Source organism: Pristis pectinata, chromosome 33 (genome assembly GCF_009764475.1).
Source record: "Pristis pectinata isolate sPriPec2 chromosome 33, sPriPec2.1.pri, whole genome shotgun sequence".
In the NCBI taxonomy this organism is placed as follows: Eukaryota; Metazoa; Chordata; class Chondrichthyes; order Rhinopristiformes; family Pristidae; genus Pristis; species Pristis pectinata.
The window spans coordinates 5,244,378-5,266,110 of record NC_067437.1 but is presented as its reverse complement, the minus strand read 5'-3'; the positions used below and the strand labels follow the sequence as shown (position 1 = coordinate 5,266,110).

General features: G+C 47.0%; 1 protein-coding gene across 1 annotated transcript in view; it reads right to left on the bottom strand.

Moving 5' to 3' along the window:
• The window catches only part of LOC127585524 (somatostatin receptor type 5-like), a 46,333-nt gene extending 25,611 nt beyond the window's left edge, over positions 1–20,722 (bottom strand). The window contains exon 1 of the mRNA XM_052043056.1: positions 20,660–20,722. The gene's annotated coding sequence lies outside the window, so the exon portion shown is untranslated. The remainder of the gene's footprint in view (positions 1–20,659) is intronic.
• Positions 20,723–21,733: the final 1,011 nt, after the last annotated feature.

Genomic DNA, 21,733 nt, shown 5'->3' with positions numbered 1-21,733 from the left:
ATGTGCTATGAGGAGAGGTTGTACAAACTTGGGTTGCTTTCTCTGCAGCAGCGGAGGCTAAGGGGAGACCTGACAGAAGTTTATAAGATCATGAGGGGCATGGATAGAGTAGACAGCTGGTGTCTTTCTCCCAGGGACGAAATGTCTAATACTAGAGGTCATACATTTAAGGTGAGAGGGAGAAAGTTCAAAGGAGATGTGCACAGCAAAATTTGTTTTACACAGAGAGTGTGGGTGCCTGGAATGCGCTGCCAGGGGTGGTGGTGGAGGCAGATACGATAAAGGCATTTAATAAACACACGAATATGCAGAGAATGGAGGGATATGAACGTGTGGGCAGAAGGGACTAGGTTACTAGGCTTTTAATTACCAGCTTAATTAGTTCGGCACAACATCGTGGGCCGAAGGGCCTGTTCCTGTGCTTATACTATTCTATGTGTCTGTCTATGCTTTTCTGCCAGGGGTCACAAGAGACTGCAGATGAAGGGTCTTAACCCGAAATGTCAACTATCCATTTCCCTTCACAGATGCTGCCTGACCCGCTGCTCGTTTTTTTACTGTTTCCTGTTGGAGTTAACGTGCGGGGCCAGAACCGGCAACGTCGAGAGCAGCTCATCATAGGATGAGCGTGGCTTTATTGTTAACAGTCTCCCTTTGCCTTGTGAGTCACGTGTTATTCAGACGTTGGGTTCTTTTGGCTGAGTTATATGTGCTGACTTCACCACACTGTGGGATGGGTGGGGCCATGCTGCTCCAATCAATCAGCCAATCTGGCATCTGATAGGACAGTAAGGAAGGGAAGGGGTGGGGCTTCTGACACTTTACCCGGAGTGTGCTGGTCACGCTGGGAAGCCATTTGAGGACAGGCTGCTCGTGTTGATTGCCTTCAGTGCAATCGTAGTCCATTGATGTGACTGAAGAAACATCTCATTGAGGGATAGCATGGAAACAGGCGCTTCGGCCTTCCAAGTCTGCACCGACCATCAACCACCCATTTACTCTAATCCTACACTAATCCCATTTTATTCTCCCCACATTCCCATCAACTCTTCCCAGATTCCAGCTTCTGCACCTTCATATCAGGAGTTATTTACAGCGGCCAATTAACCTACCAACCCGCACGTCTTTGGGATGTGAGGGGGGAACCGGAGCACCCAGGGGAAACCCACTTGGTCACAGGGAGAGCGTGCAAACTCCACGCAGACAGCACTGGAGGTCGGGATTGAACCTGGGTCGCTGGAGCTGTGAGGCAGCAGCTCTACCAGCAGAGCCACTGCCCCACTGTGTCTTCTGGTGGCAACCAATGAACCAGGTCACCTCTATGTGTTCGCACTGCTGTGGGTGAAGCTCTCCCTCAGAGGAACTTGCACACCTCCCTTCCATTGCGTTGTTGGGGCAGATACTTCCCCGGCCGTATCCAAGGGTCGACTGTGAGCCCAATCTGTGCAGGAAGGACTACACGAGGCCACGCCTCGTCCTGTGGCTCTACTCCAACCCTGCACTCTGCACTCCTCCAACTCTGGCCTCTTGATCATTCCACCAATGGCGGCTGATGCCCCAGACTCTGAAATTCACTGCTTAACCCTCGCTCCCCTCTCTCACACTTTTCTCTCTCTCTCTCTTGCTCTCTCTCCCCTCCACAGTCTCTCTCTCCCTGTTCCACTCTCTCTCTTCTCTCCTGCTCTCTCTCAACCTCTCTCTCTGTCTTTCTCCCCAGTACTCTCTTTCTTGCACAAGCTTTTGCCCATTTGCCCTTACACCTCATGCGGTTGATGTCGCAATCCCTTTGACAACAGTTTTGGGACACATCGTGACGTGAGAGGCGCTACATTAATGCATGTTGTAGTTGTTGCCAGAGGAACCTCGGGGTACTTTGTATGTTAACGTAGTCCGGTCTTGCCATAACGCCAGCCATTCCATCACTGATCCCACACACAATATCATAACATCTGCTCAATAACAGCAAAGATCAAGGACTCCAGTCTAGCATTTGCTCTGAATGCAAAACTAATATTGCTCACCTTTACACAGAGCCGCTGACATTTGGAAGAGTTGAGGGTGATGTCACTGATCTTCAACGAACATTGTCTCTATGGTTAAATACAGATGTATGTGGTCCGTATGTTTAAATGAGAATTACCACTAAAGTTTGTGCATAACATCCCCTTTAAACAGCATTGCACTGATATCCTGAGCCACCATCAAATCTTCCTCGGGCATTACACCTCGGAAAACTCCCTGGAGTTATGATGGCTCAGCGGGTAAAGCCGCTGCCACACAGCACCAGTGACCTGGGTTCAATCCCCACCTCTGGTGCTGTCTGTGTGGAGCCTACACGTTCTCCCCGTGACCACGTGGGTTTCCCCCTGGGTGCTCCGGCTTCCTCCCACATCCCAAAGGCGTGGTGGGTTAATTGGCCGCTGTAAATTGCTCCGAATGTGTAGGTGGATGGGAAGTCGATGGGCTTGACAGAGAGAGAATAGGTTATAGGGAAATAAGATATAATTGATGGGATTGCTTTGAGAGCCGGCATGAACTTAATGGGCTGAATGGCCTCCCTCTATGTCGTTAGGATATATGAAAATGAGATGCCCCCAGCTGGAAAGGTAAACAGCACCGATCTGTCATATGTAGGCAATAGATAGGGTCAACAGACTCTTTTACCCAGGGTAGAGATGTCAAATACTAGAGGGTATGCATTTAAGGTGAGAGAGGGAAGGTTTAAAGGAGATGTGTGGGGCATGTACTTTTTACACGTAGAGGTGGGTGCCTGGTACACGCTGCCAAGGATAGTGGTGGAAGGAGATACGATGGAGGTGTTTAAGGACTTTTAGACAGACACATGAATATGCAGGGAGTGGAGGGATATGGATCTTGTCCAGGCAGAAGAGATTTATTTTAATTTTGGCATTGTGTTCGGCACCGACATCGTGGGCCGAAGGGCCTATTCCTGGCCCTTAGTTCTATGTTCTATAGAGTCACAGAGTCATACAGCACAGAAACAAGCCCTTTGGCCCAATTGGTCCATGCCAACCAAGATTCCCATCTAAGCTAGTCCCATTTGCCCGTGTTTGGCCCATAGCCCTCTAAACCTTTCCTATCCATGTACTTGTCCAAGTACCTTTTAAATGTTGTTAATGTACCTGCCTCAACTTCCTCTGGCAGCTCATTCCATATACTGACCACCCTCTGGGTGAAAAAGTTGCCCCTCAGGTCCCTATTAAATCCCTCCCTTCTCACTTTAAATCTATGCCCTCTAGTTCTTGATTCCCCAACCCTGGGAAAAAGACAGTGTGGATTCACCCTATCTATGCTTTTCATGATTTTATACATCTCCATAAGATCACCCCTCATTCTCCTACGCTCCAATGAAAACAGTCCCAACCTGCTCAACCTCTCTCCATAACTCAGTCCCTCAAATCCCAGAAACATCCTCGTAAATTTCCTCTTCACTCTTTTCAGCTTAATGGCATCTTTCTTATGACTAAAACTGAACACAATATTCCCAATGTGGCTTATCTGTCAATCTGCCTCCTCAGCCCAGCAACGTTAGTAACTTGGTAAATTGGTTTATTATTGTCACATGTACCAAGGTACAGTGAAAAACTTTGTTTTGCATGCCATCCATACAGGTTATTTCATTGCAACAGTCCATTGAGGTAGTACAAGGGAAAACAATAACAGAATGCAGAATCAGTTGTTACAGTTACGAAGAAAAGTGCAGTGCAGGCAGACAATAAGGTGCAAGGCCATAACGAGGTAGATTGTAAGGTTAAGAGTCCACCTTATCGTACTAGGGGACTGTTCAATAGTCTTATAACAGCGTGACAGAAGCTGTCCTTCAGCCTGGTGGTATATGCTTTCAGGCTCTTGTATCTTCTGCCCAATGGGAGGGGAGAGAAGAGAGAATGTCCAGGGTGGGTGGGGTCATTGATTCTGTTGGCTGTTTAAGCGAGGCAGCAAGAAGTGTAGATGTTCCTATATTATGTGATCTCCAGAAACCGTCAAGAGGAAAGGAGCAACGAGCAGTTATACAGCAATGTTCACACACACAGGATGTGGGACAGGAGCGCAGGGTCGGGTGGGTGAGCAACCCTCGGAGTGAGACAGGACACAGGCAGGTTTGGAGGAGCTCAAGCGTATGGAGAACTTAAGGTGGAAGCCCACCTGTGAGTGTTGGATAGAATCCAGGAGAATTAAGGGCCACAGCCTGAAAACCTTGCTCCTCACCTAATACCCCACAGCCACCAAGCAAGAATCATAAGGAGAGATACAGCACAGAAACAGGCCCTTCAGATCACACCAGATCTGTGCCAACCATCAAACACCCATTGACACTAACCCTACCCTGATGTTTTATTCTCCCCACATTCCCATCAACGCCACCTCCCCAGCAAGATTCTACCACTCATTTACACACTGGGGACAATTTACAGCAGTCAATTAACCAACCTTTAGGATGTGGGAAGAAACCGGAGCACCCAGAGGAAAACCAAACGGTCATAGGGAGAACATGCAAACTCCACACGGACAGCAGCGGAGGTCGGAATTGAACCTGGGTCGCTGGAGCTGTGAGGCAGCAGCTGTAGTTACTGTATCACTGTGCCAGCTGCAGAGAAATGGTGCTCTGGTTGGAAAGAACATCCATTGGTAGGAATACTGCAAGGGGATGCTAAAGGCAATGAAAATAACTGTGCCATAACTGCTTATGGCTGCACTAGCCTTAGAGGCCAAAGGTTGTGAGTTCAAGTCCTACCCCAGACCTCCAGTGACAGTCCTGAGCGGGAACTGCATTTATTCATGGAGCCATACACCACAGAAACAGGCCCTTCGGCCCACTGCGTCTGTGCCAACCATCGAGCACCCTCTGATATTAATCCCGCACTTCCAAATTCACTTTGCACGTGGTTAAACCAAGTCCCCATCTCTCACGTGCACTTTGGAAGCAGAACAATGTAGTTTCCTGTCTCCCAACACCTGACCACCATCACTCATTGCAGATACACACAAGGTGCTGGAGGAACTCAGTGGGTCATGAAGGGTCTTGACTCGAAACGTCAACTGTCCATTTCCCTCCACAGACACTGCCTGACCCGCTGAGTTCCTCCAGCGTCTTGTGTGTTGCTCCAGATTCCAACATCTGCCATCTCTTGTGTAACTATTACAGATTATCTGTCAATCATGCTATAAATCAATGCAAAGATTGTTCCCTAACCCGGGTTATAACCAACTGCATTTTGGAAACACACATTACAGCAGAACTACCTGCAATGCGAACTTTGATCCTTTCACTCTCGGTAGCTTTATTGAGAAACATTCTACCCTTTCAACGAGATCCTGAGTCCCTGCTCCAGAAAACTGAGACAGAAATCCAGCCTGGTGCTCTAGCACGGCATCGAGTGAGTGCTGCTCTGCTGGAGGAGCTGCTTTTTCAAGTCAAGTCGAGCTTATTGTCATCTGCACAAGTACATGTACGCACAGGTGCAATGGAAAACTTACTTGCAGCAGCATCACAGGCACATAGCATTAAAGATGCAACATTCAAAAGAAAAACATAAATTAAACAATTTTTAAAAGAAAGAACACTTTATTAGAACTAAAAGAAACAAGGTCCATTGTACAGTGCAAAGTGGTCATAGTGTTGCTATACTGAGGTAGTGATTAGGGTTGTGCAGACTGGTTCAAGAACCAAATGGTTAAAGGGAAGCAGCTGTTCCTGAACCTGGTGGTGTGGGACTTCACCTACACGATGGTAGCTGCAAGAAGCTGGCGTGGCCCAGATGGTGGCTGTTTGATGTGACATTAAATAGAGGCCCTGAAGACCAGAGGAATTCTCCCTGGCCAATATTTATTCCTCATCAGTAAAACACACTATCTACCGGCTTAAAGATTGTAGGATCTTATTGCATGCAAACTGGCTGCTGTATTTCCCTACGTTGTAACAGTGACTGCACAGCAACACTTCTACTGCGTTGTAAAACAACCCTAAACTGTAAAATGCTCCGTGCAATTGCACGTCTTCACGGGATTGGACTGGAGTGACTTCCATTGCCAATTCCAATGCTTAAATAAATTAGCTACTGATTAGTAAATGAGTAACAAATTGAGTTTTGCATACAGCTTATTGACAAACAACAGGAATGCTGCAAATTATTTTATTATGTAAAGCAAATCACAGCATCAGGATGTGATATAATTAATAACAAGACATCTGGTTTATGCAAAGTTCGCTGTCTTAGAGTGCTGGTGACATGGTATAAGTGGCTTCAACCATGAGCTGGAAGAATTGCTGTTCATCAAAGCCATTTTCTGGAAGCACAGTTGATGCTCATAAATCTAATTTCAATAAAATGTTGGTCCTGACAGGACCTTCCAGGGTCCTAATGGTGTGAAGGTACAGTTCAGAGATTTGAGAGGGAGAGGTACCAATGTATCTATCTCCACACACCAACAACCCCCACCCAGCCCCACAGACCACCCATCTCTCCAACCCTTCACACCACCTGTCTCTAGCCCCATAAACCAACCCTTCCTCTGTCCAAAACACCAATACACCCATGGGTGGCTGGCTTTAATGTTGGAGATGGTGATGGTGAGAGGGTCTCACGGAACTCCCATCGAAAAGAGGAGGAAAACTTCTTCAGGGCAGACATACCTAGAAGAGACTGCAGTGGAGCAGCAAAATGGAGACATAAGAACAGAGAAAACAACCCAAGTTCGTCCAACCTTACAACTCATACCCTCTAATCCAGGCAGAATCCTGGTAAATCTCTTCTATACCCTTTCCAAAGCTTCCACATCCTTCCTGTAATGGGGTGACCAGAACTGCACACAATACTCCAAGTGAGTCCTAACCTATGGCAGGCACAGTAGTGTAGTGGTTAGCATAATGCTTTACAGCGCCAGCGACCCGGGTTCAAATCCGGCCACTGTCTGTAAGGAGTCTGTACGTTCTCCCCGTGTCTGCGTGGGTTTCCTCCGGGTGCTCCGGTTTCCTCCCACATTCCAAAGACGTACGGGTTAGGAAGCTGTGGGCATGCCATGTTGGCGCCGGAAGCGTGGCGACACTTGCGGGCTGCCCCCCAAATCACTACGCAAAAGATGTACTTCACTGTGTGTTTCGATGTACATGTGACTAATAAAGAGATCTTATCTTATCAAAGTTTTATATAGTACACTGTCTGCTCCTGAGGCTTATTATTGTTTAGTTAATGGTACATTCCTTTTCCTGTTTCTTGCTAGTCTGGGGTGACGGCAAGGCTGGACCAGATGTTTGTTGTGAGATAGAGTCAAGGATGCCTCTAGTGAGGACAAGACCGGTGCGCTGGCACCTTGGGAGTCGGGCTATAGATGGCCTTGATATTGTTGAAGAACCCGCACACATCAGAGCTGTCAGTGAGCTGCTGACCTCCTGTGCTCTCTCCATCCATTACCTGTCCTTTCGATCACTGTCTTCCTTTTGACCCTCTTCCTTCAGCGGTCTGTAGAGCTGCTTCTTTTTCCTTGCAAATGGAGCTTCCAATCTAGGAACGCCTGGTGGTTAACTAGGTCAGTCTCATCAAACCGGTCTGGGTGTTTCTGGTAGAGAAGGGAAGTGTCTCTCCTCAGGTGCTGGTTATGGTAGGCTTCAGGGCAGTGCATGTACTGTGGTGACTTGCAGCTCCTAGTGACTGGGAGTCGACAGGTTATGAGGCACAGGCTGAGAAGGTCTTTGGGAACTTCAACTTTCTTGCAGCAATTTGATTTTCAGGTTCTGTTACTGCTGATGTGCTGAAGCCTAGTTGATGAAGATAATGGGGCAGGTCAGGCAGTGGACAGTTCAACACCCATCGGGTGGGTCGACGTCCTCTTTGGCCTCATCTGTAGCTTCCAGACTTGTGGGGTTGGCACTTATGACTGTGGAGTGCTGATTCTATTTTAAAATGGGATATTAGGGCAGGCATGGTAGTGTAGCGGTTAGCGTAACGCTATTACAGTGCCAGCGACCTGGGTTCAATTCCGGCCGCTGTCTGTAAGGAGTTTGTACGTTCTCCCCATGTCTGCATGGGTTTGCTCCGGGTGCTCCGGTTTCCTCCCACATTCTAAAGACGTACAGGCTAGGAAGTTGTGGGCATGCTATGTTGGCGCTGGAAGCGTGGCGACACTTGCGGGTTGCGCTCAGAACAGTCTACGCAAAAGATGCATTTCACTGCGTGTTTCAATGTACATGTGACTAATAAAGATATCTTATCTCACAAACACCCTTGTTTTCCCAGGGCGGAAACGTCAAATACTAAAAGGCGTAGGTTTAAGGTGAGAGGAGAAAGTTTAATGAGGCAATCTTTGTTTACACACAGAGGGTGGTAGGTGCGGGCAGCCGTCTGCCGGGGTGGTGGTGGAAGCAGATACAGTAGCAACGTTTAAGAGACATTTAAACAAGACACATAAACAGGCAGAGAATTCAGGGAATCAGACCAAGTGCAGGAAGGTGGGATCAGTTTAAATTGGCATCATGGTCGGCACAGACATCGTGGGCTTAAGAGCCTGTTCCTGTGCTGTACTGTACTACGTTCTATGTTCTGAGGGGAGACTGTGAGACAAGACCAACTCATTCTTGACAGCAAAACGCTCCCCGTGGAGATGGTGATCCTCTTCTGGTTTGTCCTTCCAAAAGAAAGTGGGCTAACCGCCTTGTTCTTTAAGTTGGCCATCTCCTGCTCACCATGTCTCACTCAGTGAGTGATGCCAACATCTGAGTTCCTGAGCTACGTGTTCAAGTCTGTTGATGTTGGGATTGTCCATAAGAATCCAGACATTCTACATCCTGAGTTTAATTTGTGGAGTGGAAGTTGCCTGTGTCTGATTTCTCTTAATGTGGCTGCCTGTTACACACCAGCTTCCGCACGGACTTGGCAGAGTGAGGTAACGTTCCAGAAGCAAGGGGAGTCCAAGACATCTGGAGACCAGATGGGTATTAATACTCACATGTGGACACGTATGCAGCACACAGTCACACATGATTTCACACACACACACACAGAGTACATTCAAGGACACACTCATTGTCATATGTGCTCCAACTTATGTACACAGATGCACACTCATGCATGCACACGGATAGATGCACACACTTGCATATGCACGCACATGCATGATACTGATAGCAACAGATGCACAACTGTGTGTATATGCAGCCATATGTAAAGAAAAGTGTACAAACAAGCAGACAGTTCAGTAACCGTGATGAAATGGGAATGAAGAACAACCTTTGTAACTAGGAAGCAGACCAGTTTGGTCACTTGTGCTTTGTTGCATAAACCTCAACAACTTTTCCCATTTACCTTCCCCTGCCAGAGCGACAGAGTGGACAGGAGCCGTGAATCTGTTATCACTTACCCAGGGAAAGTGCGGTAGGAGTTTGTGATGGCCCCTGCTTTGACGATGCGCATTTCAAGAAGATAATGAACTAATAAGTGTCTGATGTTATCACTGGCCTGAAACCAACAGACTAAATATTAAACTGAGTTGGCATTTAATAAATCATGACAAAAGTCTCCTGTAACTCCCGTGGAGTGTACATCTGTGCAATCGTACAGCATTGTGCATATACTGGGGCTGTAGGAAATCTCCAGTTTAGACCCAGAGCCCTGCTATTTCCCCTTAACGCCCCACCTTAATCCTTTGTCTCTGAAGTTTGCTCTTTGGAAACTCCCCTTAACACACAACGTGCTGGAGGAACTCAGCAGGTCAGGCAGCATCTATGGAGGGAAATGGACAGTCAATGTTTCAGGTCGAAGACCCTTCAACTGGACTGAAAGATAGAGGGGAGATAGTGCTGCTCCAGATTCCAGCATCTGCAGCCTCTTGTGCCTCCAACTAAGATCATAACACCCTTCCGTATGAAGAAATTTCTGCCCATTTCACCTTTCACTAGTTTTTGTTTGTGAAGATGCTACTAGTCCACTTGCTGGAGGAAATAATCTCCCCACTAATTCCATTGAAACACATAATGACCTTAAGCAAGTCTGTTAACTATCTCTAAGAACACCAGTAGCAGTGTGGAATCCTCTAGACCACTGGGTTCACTACAAGATTGAGATTAAGATTTCTTTATTAGTCCCATGAACATCAAAACTCACAGTGAAATGCGTAGAGTGTTCTGGGGGCAGCTCGCAAGTGTCGCCACGCTTCCAGTGCCAACCTAGCATGCCCACAACTTCCTAACCTGTACGTAGAATATAGAACATAGAACACTACAGCACAGTACAGGCCCTTCGGCCCACAATGTTGTGCCGACATTTTATCCTGCTCTAAGATCTATCTAACCCTTCCCTCCCACATAGCCCCCTATTTTTCTATCATTCATGTGTCTATCTAAGGGTCTCTTAAATGTCCCTAATGTATCTGCCCCTATAACCTCTGCAGGCAGTGTGTTCCACGCACCCACCACTCTCTGTTTAAGAAACACCCCTGACATCCCCCTTATACCTTTCTCCAATCACCTTAAAATTATGTCCCCTCGTGTTAGCCATTGTCGCCCTGGGAAAAAGTCTCTGACTGTCCACTCGATCTATGCCTCTTATCATCTTGTACACCTCTATCAAATCACCTCTCATCCTCCTTCTCTCCAAAGAGAAAAGCCCGATCTCACTCAACCTATCCTCATGAGACATGCTCTCCAATCCAGGCAACATCCTGGTAAATCTCCCCTGCACCCTCTCTAAAGCTTCCACATCCTTCCTATAATGAGGCGACCAGATCTGAACACAACACTCCAAGTGTGGTCTGACCAGAGTTCTATAGAGCTGCAACGTCACCTCGCGGCTCTTGAACTCAATACCTCGACTAATGAAGGCCAACACTCCGTACGCCTTATTAACAACAACGTCTTTGGAACGTGGGAGGAAACTGGAGCACCCGGAGGAAACCCACTCAGACACGGGGAGAACGTACAAACTCCTTACAGACAGCGGCCGGAATTGAACCCAGGTCGCTGGCGCTGTAATAGCGTTACGCTAACCGCTACACTACCGTGCCGTACACGTTATCCTTTGTGAATGTTAAGTGAATGGGGGTTCATCACCTCTGGTTCGTCCCTCATCCTTGTTTAACACCAATCTGACTCCAGTTCCCTCCAGTCTGGGTGAGATGGCAAATGTTAAGGTGAGAGGGGGAAAGTTTAAAGGAAACTTATGAGGCAAGTTTTTTCACAGAGTGGTGGATGCCTGGAACATGCTGCCGGGGTAGAGGGTGGAAGCAGATACGACTGCTCTGTTTTAAGACGCATTTAGACGGGTACATGAACAGGCAGGGAATGGAGAGACAAACAGTCTGCTGGAGGAACTCGGTGAGTCAAGCAGCATCTGTGGGGGGGGGGAGGGGGAGGAACTGTCGACACAAGACACTCCAGATGCTGGAATCTGGAGCAACACACAAGACGCTGGAGAGTCCCGATGCAGGGTTTCGACCCAAAACATCGACAATTCCTTCCTCCCCCCACAGATGCTGCTCGAGCCCCTGAGTTCCTCCAGCAGATTGTTTGTTGCTCCAGATTCCAGCCTCTGTGGTCTCTCGTGTCTCCAATCCGCTGGAAGAACTCAGCGGGTCGAGCAGCATCTGTGGGGGGAGAAGGGATTGACGACGTTTCAGGTCAAGACCCTGTATCAGGACTGGAGGGATGTGGACCACGTGCAGGTAGACGGGTTTAGTTTAGATTGGCATCATGGTCGGCTCAGACATGGTGGGCCGAAGGGCCTGTTCCTGTGCTATACTGTTCTACATTTTATCTGAAACCCTCCCTTTCACACAAGCCGACACTACTGTGAAATATTGTCGGACCCTGGTCTCCAACCTGCAGGCTAACTCAATGATGGAGCTGAAGAGGAGAGTCAAAGAAAGCACCACAGGTTCACCCACTCCCTGTGCAGTGCTCTGCCCTGACCCACACTTACCCTTCAGTGCTTTGGGTCCCCGAGTACAACAGCTAACCATTTCACTGCCACTGAATCTATGTGAGAGGGATAATTGGAATTGGTTTATTATTGTCATATGTACTGAGATACAGTGAAAAACGTAGTTCTACAAGGCATCCATACAGATCATTTCTAATCATCAGTACATCGAGGTAGTACATGGGAGAAGCAATAACAGAATTCAGAATAAAGCGTTATAGTTACAGAGAAAGAGCAGTGGAGGGAGACAATAAGGTGCAAGGCCATGACGAGGTAGATTGTGAGGACAAGAGTTCATCATTAATGTATAATAGGTCCATCAAGGAGTCTTACAACAGTGGGATAGAAGCTGTCCTTGAACCTGGTGGTGCATGTTTCCAAGCTTTAGTATCTTCTGCCTGGTGGAAGGGGCGTGAAAAGAGAATCTTGGAGGTGGGACAAAAGAAGGTGCACGGCATGTCCAGGGTTAATTCTTGCAGTGTCGCACTCCCTACCACAGTGAGTCCGTTAACCCCTTCAGTGTCACAATGGCGGGATGGCAGTTAACCCTTTCAGTCCTGCAGGGTCTGTCATTGAGAGACTTTGCCCTGTCAGAGCCCAGTTCCCACATCTCTTCAGGCCCTGGGCCAGTGGGGCTGTTAACCCTTTGCATGCCACTGAGTCCACATCAGGGATACAGTTATTCCTTTAGTGCTGCAGTGTGCATCTGTTGGACAATTAACCCTTTTGGTGTTCAGTGTTGGTGTTCGTTTAATGGTAAAGCCCCTTAGGTGAGGCACAATCTGTATCAGTGAGTCATTGAGTCATAGAGAGATCCAACATGGAAACAGGCCCTTCTGCCCACAGAGGCCATACTAACCATACTAAACATGAGAGGGGAAAGATTCAAAAGGGACCGGAGGGGCAGGTCTATCACACAGAACGTGGTGCGTATATGGAACAAGCCGCCAGAAGAGGTGGTACAGGCAGGCACATTTGCAACATTTAAAAGGCATTTGGACAGTTCCATGGAGAGGAAAAGTTTACAGGGATGTGGGCCAAGCGCAGGCAAATGGGAATGGTTCAGGAAGGCTATTTGCTCAGCATGGACGAGTTGGGCTGAAGGGCCTGTTTCCATGCTGTATAACTGTGACTCTTAAGTCACAGGGAGAACATGCAAACTCCACACAGACAGCACCCGAGGTCAGGATCAAACCCGGGTTTCTGAAGCTGTGAACCAATGGCTCTACTAGCTGTGCCAATGGTAAACTCTTGGTGCCACAGGGTCTCTGTAACTGAGATGATTAACCCTTTCACTATAGGAACTTTGTGGGAATGTTAATCCTTGCTGTGCCATTGTCTGCTGGAAAGACTGTTAACCCATTAGGACTGTGTAGTCAGTGCCAGATACCCCTTCAAGATCTGGTCACTGAAAAGGCTTGAGCAAGTAATCTATACTCAGGTGTAAGGTAATACATTTTGGGAGGTCAAATGCAAGAGAAAAGTATTCAGTCAGTGGCAGGACCCTAAAGAGCTTTGATATACAGAATTGGAATTGGTTGATTATTGTCACGTGTACCGAGGTACAGTGAAAAACTTATCTTGCATACCATTCATACAGATCATTTCATTACACAGTGCACAAGGTAAAACAATAAAGAATGCAGAGTAAAGTGTTAAAGCTGCAGAGAAAGTGCAGTGCAGGTAGACGATAAGGTGCAAGGTCATAATGAGGTAGATTGTGAGGTCAAGAGTCCATCTTATCATACAAGGGAACTGTTCAGTAGTCTTATAGCAGTGGGATAGAAGCTGACCTTGAGCCTGGCGGTACGTGCTTTCAGACTTTTTTATTTTCTGCCTGATGGGAGGGGGGAGAAGAGAGAATGTACCGGGTGGGTGGGGTCTTTGATTATGTTGGCTGGTCTACCGAGGCAGCGAGAATTATAGACAGAGTCCACAGAGGGGAGGCTGGTTTCCGTGATGTGCTGAGCTGCATCCACAACTCTCTGCGTTTCTTGCAGTCTCGGGCAGAGCAGTTGCCATACCAAGCCGTGATGCATCCAGATTGGATGCTTTCTATGGTGTATCGATAAAAGTTAGTGTGTGTCAAACAGGACATGCCAAATTTCTGTAGCCTCCTAAGGAAATAGAGGCGCTGGTGAGCTTTCTTGGCCATGGGGTCTATGTGGTTGGACCAGAACAGGCTGTTGGTGGTGTTCACTCCTAGGAACTTGAAGCTCTCAACTCTCTCGACCTCAGCACCGTTGATGTGGACAGGTGTATGTGTACCACCCCCTTCCTGAAGTCAATGACCAGCTCTTTTGTTTTGTTGACATTGAGGGAAAGGTTGTTGTCATGACATCACATCATGTCACTAAGCTCTCTATCACCTTCCTGTACTCCGACTCATCATTATTTGAGATACAGCCCACTATGGTGGTATCATCTGCAAACTTGTAGATGGAGTCAGAGCAGAGTCTGGCCATGCAGTCACGAGTGTAAAGGGAGTAGTGTAGAGGGCTGAGGACGCAGCCTTGTGGGGCACCAGTGTTGAGAATAATCATGCCAGAGGTGTTACTGCCTATCCTCACTGATTGCAGTCTCTTGGTCAGGAAGTCAAGGATCCAGTTGCAAAGGGAGGTGTTGAGTCCCAGGTCTCAGAGTTTGGTGATGAGTTTGATTGGAATTATAGTATTGAAGGCAGAGCTGTAGTCAATAAACAGCAGTCTAACGTAGGTGTCTTTTCTGTCCAGATGCTCCAGAGTTGAGTGTAGGGCTAGGGAGACGGCGTCCACTGTAGACCTGTTTCGGCAGTAGTGCAAGCCCATAAGCTTTCTGAAAGTTGCAACATGGGTGGATAGGGTGTTACAGAAGGTGTAAGGCATGCTTGCCTTCATCAGTTGGGGCATTGAGTATAAGAATTGGGAAGAAATGTTGCAGCTGTATAAAACTTTGGTTAGGCCATATTCGGAGTAATGCTTGCAGTTCTGGTCACCACACTATGGGGAGGATCTGGAGGATTTGGAGAGGGTGCAGAAGAGGTTCGCCGGGATGCTGCTTGGATTAGTGAGGATAATCAGAATCAGATGCATTATCACTGATATACGACGCGAAACTTGTTGTTTTGCGGCAGCAGTACAGTGCAAAGACATAAAAATCTATAAATAAAAAAAATAAATGGTGCAAAGAAAAAGGAATAACGAGGTAGTGTTTATGGGTTCACAGATCGTTCAGGAATCTGATGGCAGAGGGGAAGAAGCTGTTCCTGAGTCACTGAGTGTGGGTCTTCAGGCTCCTGTACCTCCTCCCCAATGGTGGTAACAAGAAGAGGGCGTGTCCTGGATGCTGAGGGTTCTTAATGATAAATGCCGCCTTCTTAAGGATGAACAAACTTGGACTGTTTTCTCTGAAGCATCAGAGGCTGGGGGGGTGACCTGATAGAAGATTACGAGATTATGAGAGGCATTAATGGGGGGGTTGTCAGAGTCTTTTTCCCAGGGTGTGGAGATATAAAATACTAGAGGGCATAGCTTTAAGGTGAGAGGGGGAAAGTTTAAAGGAGATGTGCAAGGCAAGTCTTTTTTTTAATATACACAAGAGAGTGGTAGGTACCTGGAACACACTGCCAGTGGTGGAAGCAGATATGATAGCAACACTTAAGAGGCATTTGACAGAGACATGAACAAGCAGAGAATAGAGAGATACAGACCACGTGCAGGCAGATGGGGTTAGCTTAAATTGACGTCATGGTCAGCACAGAAGAGCCTGTTCCTGTGCTGTACAGATCTACGTTCCATGATATTACATTGCAATACTGGAGAAACTGCAGTGCTATCAAAGATGCTATCTTCCAGATCTGATATTAAAACCAAAGTCTCATTCACCCTCTCAGCGGATGATAAAGATTACATAACACAATTTGGAAGAAGAGCAGAGCATTTCTCCACTGTATTCTACCCAATATTTATCCATCTTTCATTGGTCCAATAAACTGAGAGTACACTGAGGCTGAGTGAGCTCGGGCTTTTTTCTTTGGAGAGGAGGAGGATGAGAGGTGACCTGATAGAGGTGTACAAGATGATAAGAGGCATAGATTGAGTGGACAGTCAGAGACTTTTTCCCAGGGCGACAATGGCTAACACGAGGGGACATAATTTTACGGTGATTGGAGGAAGGTATAAGGGGGATGTCAGGGGTAAGTGTTTTTTTTACACAGAGTGTGGTGGGGGCATGGAACACACTGCCAGCAAGGTTGTGGGCACAGATACATTAGGGACATTTTAGATAGACACATGAATGATAGAGAAATGGTGGGCTATGTGGGAGGGAAGAGTTAGATAGGTCTTAGAGCAGGATAAAATGTTGGCACAACATTGTGGGCTGAAGGGCCTGTACTATGCTGTAATGTTCTATGTTCTATGTACACAACCTATCCATTTGACACAGTCTGTACACACAATCACAAGTATAACATTTATCCAGTGACGCATACCCAATGTTAACAGACCATGTTAACAGTACCAACCATGACCTATATCTCAGCACTCCCCACCAGTGGCTGTGCCCTCGGCTCCCTGAGCTCCAAGCATTTGAATCGCCATAGCAGACAATGATGCAGCCAACCTGAGACTGAGGGGTAAGTGACATCATTCCATTCCCAATGTCCACAGATAGCTCACCGTTAAAACTTGTGCTTCTGATCGTGGGTGTAGCTATTTAATTATCTAATTGAAAATCAAGATAAAAACTGGTAAAAGGTCTTCAACCTGAAATGTCAATCTGCTGCCTGACCTGCATTTACTGTTTCTATTTCAACACTTGGTCTTCTGCCTAAGTAGCTCTACATGTGGCTGGTGTGTGTATATCCTCCAATAAAGCACTGCCACATTAAACAATCATATAGTATCGCTGCCGTCAAATACTGCGGTTTTATGTAAAATGACGCAGAGACAGTAACAGGCCAGCCAATCTACAATAGGTTCATTTTAAAAGTAAAGAATTAAAAATCCTCAATCATTCCCATATTGATTATTAGGTCTCTTCAAATCCGAGATATTTCCACAGGCCCTTCCCCACCTTCTCTGCGACCCTAAAACTAACTAACTTCTCTATTTCTCCGTTACTATTTAACATTGTCTGTTTCTATTTCAGATTTACAGCATCTGCAGTTTTCATCTTATTTTCAATAATTCTATTACTGGGAAGAACAAATAAAATGTTATTTCCCTTGACTATTAGCTACACCCACGATCAGAAGCACAAATTTTAACAGAGAGCCATCTGTGGACATCAGGAAAGGAAGGATCAACACACAAAGCACTGGAAGAACTCAGCGGGTCAGGCAGCATCTATGGAGGGAAAATCTGTGGAGGAAAGGAAGGATGTCATTGACCCCTCAGTCTCAGACTGGTTGAATCATGGCCTGATACACATTTTGAATGCTCAGAAACGTAAGAAGCTGCAGAGAGTGGTGGTAGCCCAATACATCAGGGGTTCTTCCTCCCCACCATCGGTAGCATCTACTTGAGGAGCTGCCTCAAGAAGGCAACATCTACCATCAAAGGTCCCCACCATCTTCTCGCAGCCACCATCGTGCAGGAGGTACAGAAGTCTGAAGTCCCACACCACCAGGTTCAAGAACAGCCACTTCCCTTCAACCATTCGGTTCTTGAACCAAACTGCACAACCCTAATCACTGCCTCAGTCTAGGAACACTATGACCACTTTGCACTACAATGGACTTTTTTTTGTTCTAATTATGTTCTTTCTTGTAAAAATTTTGTATAATTTATGATTTTCTTGTGAATGCTGTGCCACTAATGCTATGCGCCTGTGATGCTGCTGCAAGTAAGTTTTTCATTGCACCTGTGCACACATGGACTTGTGCATCTGACAATTAACTCGACTTTGACCACCTACAAAAGTCATTCAGTGGATATGGACATCATTGGCAATGCCAGCCTTTATTGTCTATCCCTCATTGCCCTGAACTGTAGGCAGAGGAAACAGGCCCTTCGGCCCATCAACCATCTACTTCCACCAATCCTGCATTAATCCCATTTTATTCTGCCCACATTCCCATCAACTCCCCTACACACTGAATACAGAACAGTACGGCACAGGAACAGGCCCTTCAGCCAATGATGTTGTGCCAAACTAATTAACCTAATGATGTCTAATTAAACAAGTCCCTTCTGTCTGCCCATGATCCATCCCCCTCCATTCCCTGCACATTCATGAGTCTATCTAAAAGCCTCTTAAACACCTCTATCGTATCTGCCTGCTCCACCACCCCTGGCAGCACATTCCAAGGGTGGTAGTGGAGGCAGATAGAATAGAGGTGTCTATCCTATCTGATAGCTCTATCAGCTAGAGATAGGGATGGACTTTTTTCATTCTAATTGTGTTCTTTCTTGTAAAAATTTTGTATAATTTATGATTTTCTTGTGAATGTTGTGCCTCTAATGCTATGTGCCTGTGATGCTTCTGCAAGTAAGATTTTCATTGCACCTTCTCTCTATAAAAAAACTCCCCCACACCAACATGCACGTTTTTGGAGATTACGGGAAGAAACCAGATTACCCATGTAGTCACAGGGAGAGCGGGAAAACTCCACACAGACAGCACCCGAGGTCAGGATTGAACCTGAGTCTCTGGAACTGTGAGACAGCAGCTCTACCAGCTGCGCCACTGGAGTTAAGAGTCCACCATGGTGTTGGCCTGGAGCCACATATAGACCAGAGCGTGTCAGAATCTCCTTCCCTGCAGGACATTCGTATACCTGAGTGATTTTTGGCAACAATCCCAGTTTCATACCAAGTCCAGATTTATGTAATAACTTGCAACAAAAGAAAACAGCTGGAGGAACTCGGTAGGTTTTTTATTTATACATTCGTTCAAGGGATGTGGGCTCTTCAGACTGAGCCGGCATTTAATTGCTTGTTCCTGATTGCCCTTGAGAAGGTCTTGGTGAGCTGCCTTCTTCAACCACTACGTCCTTGAGTGGGTACACCCACAGTGCTGCTAGGGAGGGAGTTCCAGGATTGTGACCCAGTGACGGTGAAGGAACAGCGACGTATTTCCAAGTCAGGACGGTGTGTGCCTTGGAGGGAAACTTCTAGGGGGTGGTGTTCCCCGTGCCTTTGCTGCCCTTGTCCTTGTTGCTGGTCGAGGCCGTCAGTTTGGAAGGCTCGCCAGCATCTCTAATAAGGCTAAAGAGGTTCAGCGTGTCACTGAAACCTCTGACTATCTTCTACAGATGCACTGCTAAAAGTATCCAGACTGGTCGCATCATGGTCTGGTACGGCAATTTGTAAAAAGCTGCATAGCGGACTCAGCCCAATACATTACGGGCACAGCCCTCCTCACCATCAGAAGTATCTACAGCAGGCGCTGCCTCAAGAAAGCAACATCTATCATCAGAGATCCCCACCATCTGCGACACACCCTCTTCTCACAGCTACCATCAGGAAAGAGGTTCAGAAGCCAGAAGTCCCACACCACCAGGTTCAAGAACAGCTTCTTCCCTTCAACCATTCGGTTCTTGAACCAACCGCCAAAACCCTAATCACTACCTCAGTAGAGCAACACTATGACCACTTTGCACTACAATGGACTTTGAGCTTTTTTTTTGCTCTAATTGTGTCCTTTCTTGTATATTTCATGTTTATGTTTTTCTTGTGATTACTGTTTCTCTGACGCTATGTGCCTGTGATGCTGCTGCACGTAAGTTTTTCATTGTACCTGTGCACACATGTACTTGTGCATGTGACAATAAACTCGACTTGCTGCTTTAGGAACCTTGGTGAGTTGCTGCAGTGCATCCTGTAGATGCTACAAACGGCTGCTACTGTGCATAGATGGTGGAGTAGTGGGTCAGGCAGCATCTGTGGAGGGAGAGGAATGGTCGACATTTCGGGTCACTTTGTTTTATGCTCCAGATCCCAGCATCTGCAGTGTCTTGTGCCTCCCTATTTAATAGCTTGCCATGTTGCAATTGGATTTCTCGTTCACCGTGACACCACTCTGGCTACAGTAACAACCACTGTATCCCCTACAGCCCTGGTCTCCTGATGCAAGAAACTGAATAGCCTTGTGACAGAGATCCTGGCGTCACCTGCTCCCTGGGCGAAGTTCTTCTGTCAATGCAAGGGAATAGCTGGCAGAGCCAGGGGGACAGAGAAGAGGAGAAGATTGGAACTAACCTACCACAGCCAGCTATTCTGGAGGATTCTATTTTAAGGCGTATAGAATAACTTACCGGGTGCGAGCGAATGTGTCATACCTGAATTCATCACGTCGTGCTAGCTAACCTCCCGTTCCTCGCTCTGCCCTCGCTCAACGCTGCTGAGTTTAACCAAAACCCATCGCCGATCTCTCTCTCTTTCTTTCAGGTGACTCAAGAAACCCCCTTTTCTATTACCTTTTCCTGCACCAGCGAATGGGGAGGGGGGGGGGAAGCGAAAAGCAAATCCTAAAGTTGTCATGAAAAGAAAAACATGGGTAAATTGGAGTTCTTTGAAACAAACTGCGGTGTTCTGGCGTTGGGGAACAGAGAATTGATTGTACAGAATAACTATTTAAAACAGACACGTTCGAACTGCCTTTTCTTAAAAAGATTTTTGAGGGTTTTGGAGATTCCCCCTTCCAACATTGTACAAATAAGACCTTTCCCAACCTTTGAGACGAGTGCCCCACGTCCCAAGTCAAAAGCAGGTTGTCCCTCGGACAGGCGCGTCCCACCACCTTACCTCAGCCGGCTTCAGATGAGAGTTGCCTTGTCTGAGCCTCGCACTCTCCTGGATGGATCTGCCGGCACCACAGATACACCTATTCTTTGCAAACAGTGCTTGAGCGCTCTGACACTCTCATAAATATTGCTACAAACCCTGTCAATCTGCCTGAGTGGCAGCACGGAGACCCGCTCAGAAGCTCGACTGGATGCAACCAATCCACTCCCTCATGGCAAACAATACAACCAATCAGACTTCACTGTAGGGGCGGAGATTGACAAGGTTTGGAGGAATGACGACTATGTTTAGAAGTTTGCCGTACTCTTCATTTAATATTTATATAAAGAACTTGCTGTACTTACAATGTGTGCACTGACTGCAGTACACATTACCATGGCTACCCCATGAAAGTGACTCTGAATGCTGGTTCTTGGAAATGAAGACAACTAGGATGGAATCCATAGTATGGAATCCATGGTCTCTCCCTTCTCCAGCCCTTCCAACACCCTCCCTCCCAGATCGCATACACTCCTCCCCAATTCTGACCTGAGCACCAAGCCTGTATTTAATCACCCCATCGCAGTTCAGCTGCATGGGGCCTCGGCTCAGGATATCCCTTCCCAAACCTCTCCCCCTCTCCCTCCACCTGTAAGACTCCCCAAAAAATCCAAAACAAAGTCTGCAGATGCTGGAAATCTGAAATAAAATCAGACACCTGTGGAAACTCTCAGCAGGTCAGGCAGCAGCTGTGTGGAGAGAAACAAAGGTAATGCTTCAGGTCAAAGTACCTTTGTCAGAACATTCCTTAAAACATTCTTTGGTTACAAATCCACATGCACGATAGAAAGCATCCTATCCGGATGCATCACGCCATGGTATGGCAACTGCTTTGCCCAAGACCGCAAGAAACTGCAGAGAGTTGTGGACACAGCCCAGCACATCACAGAAACCAGCCTTCCCTCCATGGTCTACACTTCTCGCCGCATTGGTAAAGCAGCCAGCGTAATCAAAGACCCCTCCCACCTAAAACATTCTCTCCTCCCTTCCATCAGGCTGAAGATACAAAAGCCTGAAAGCACGTACCACCAGGCT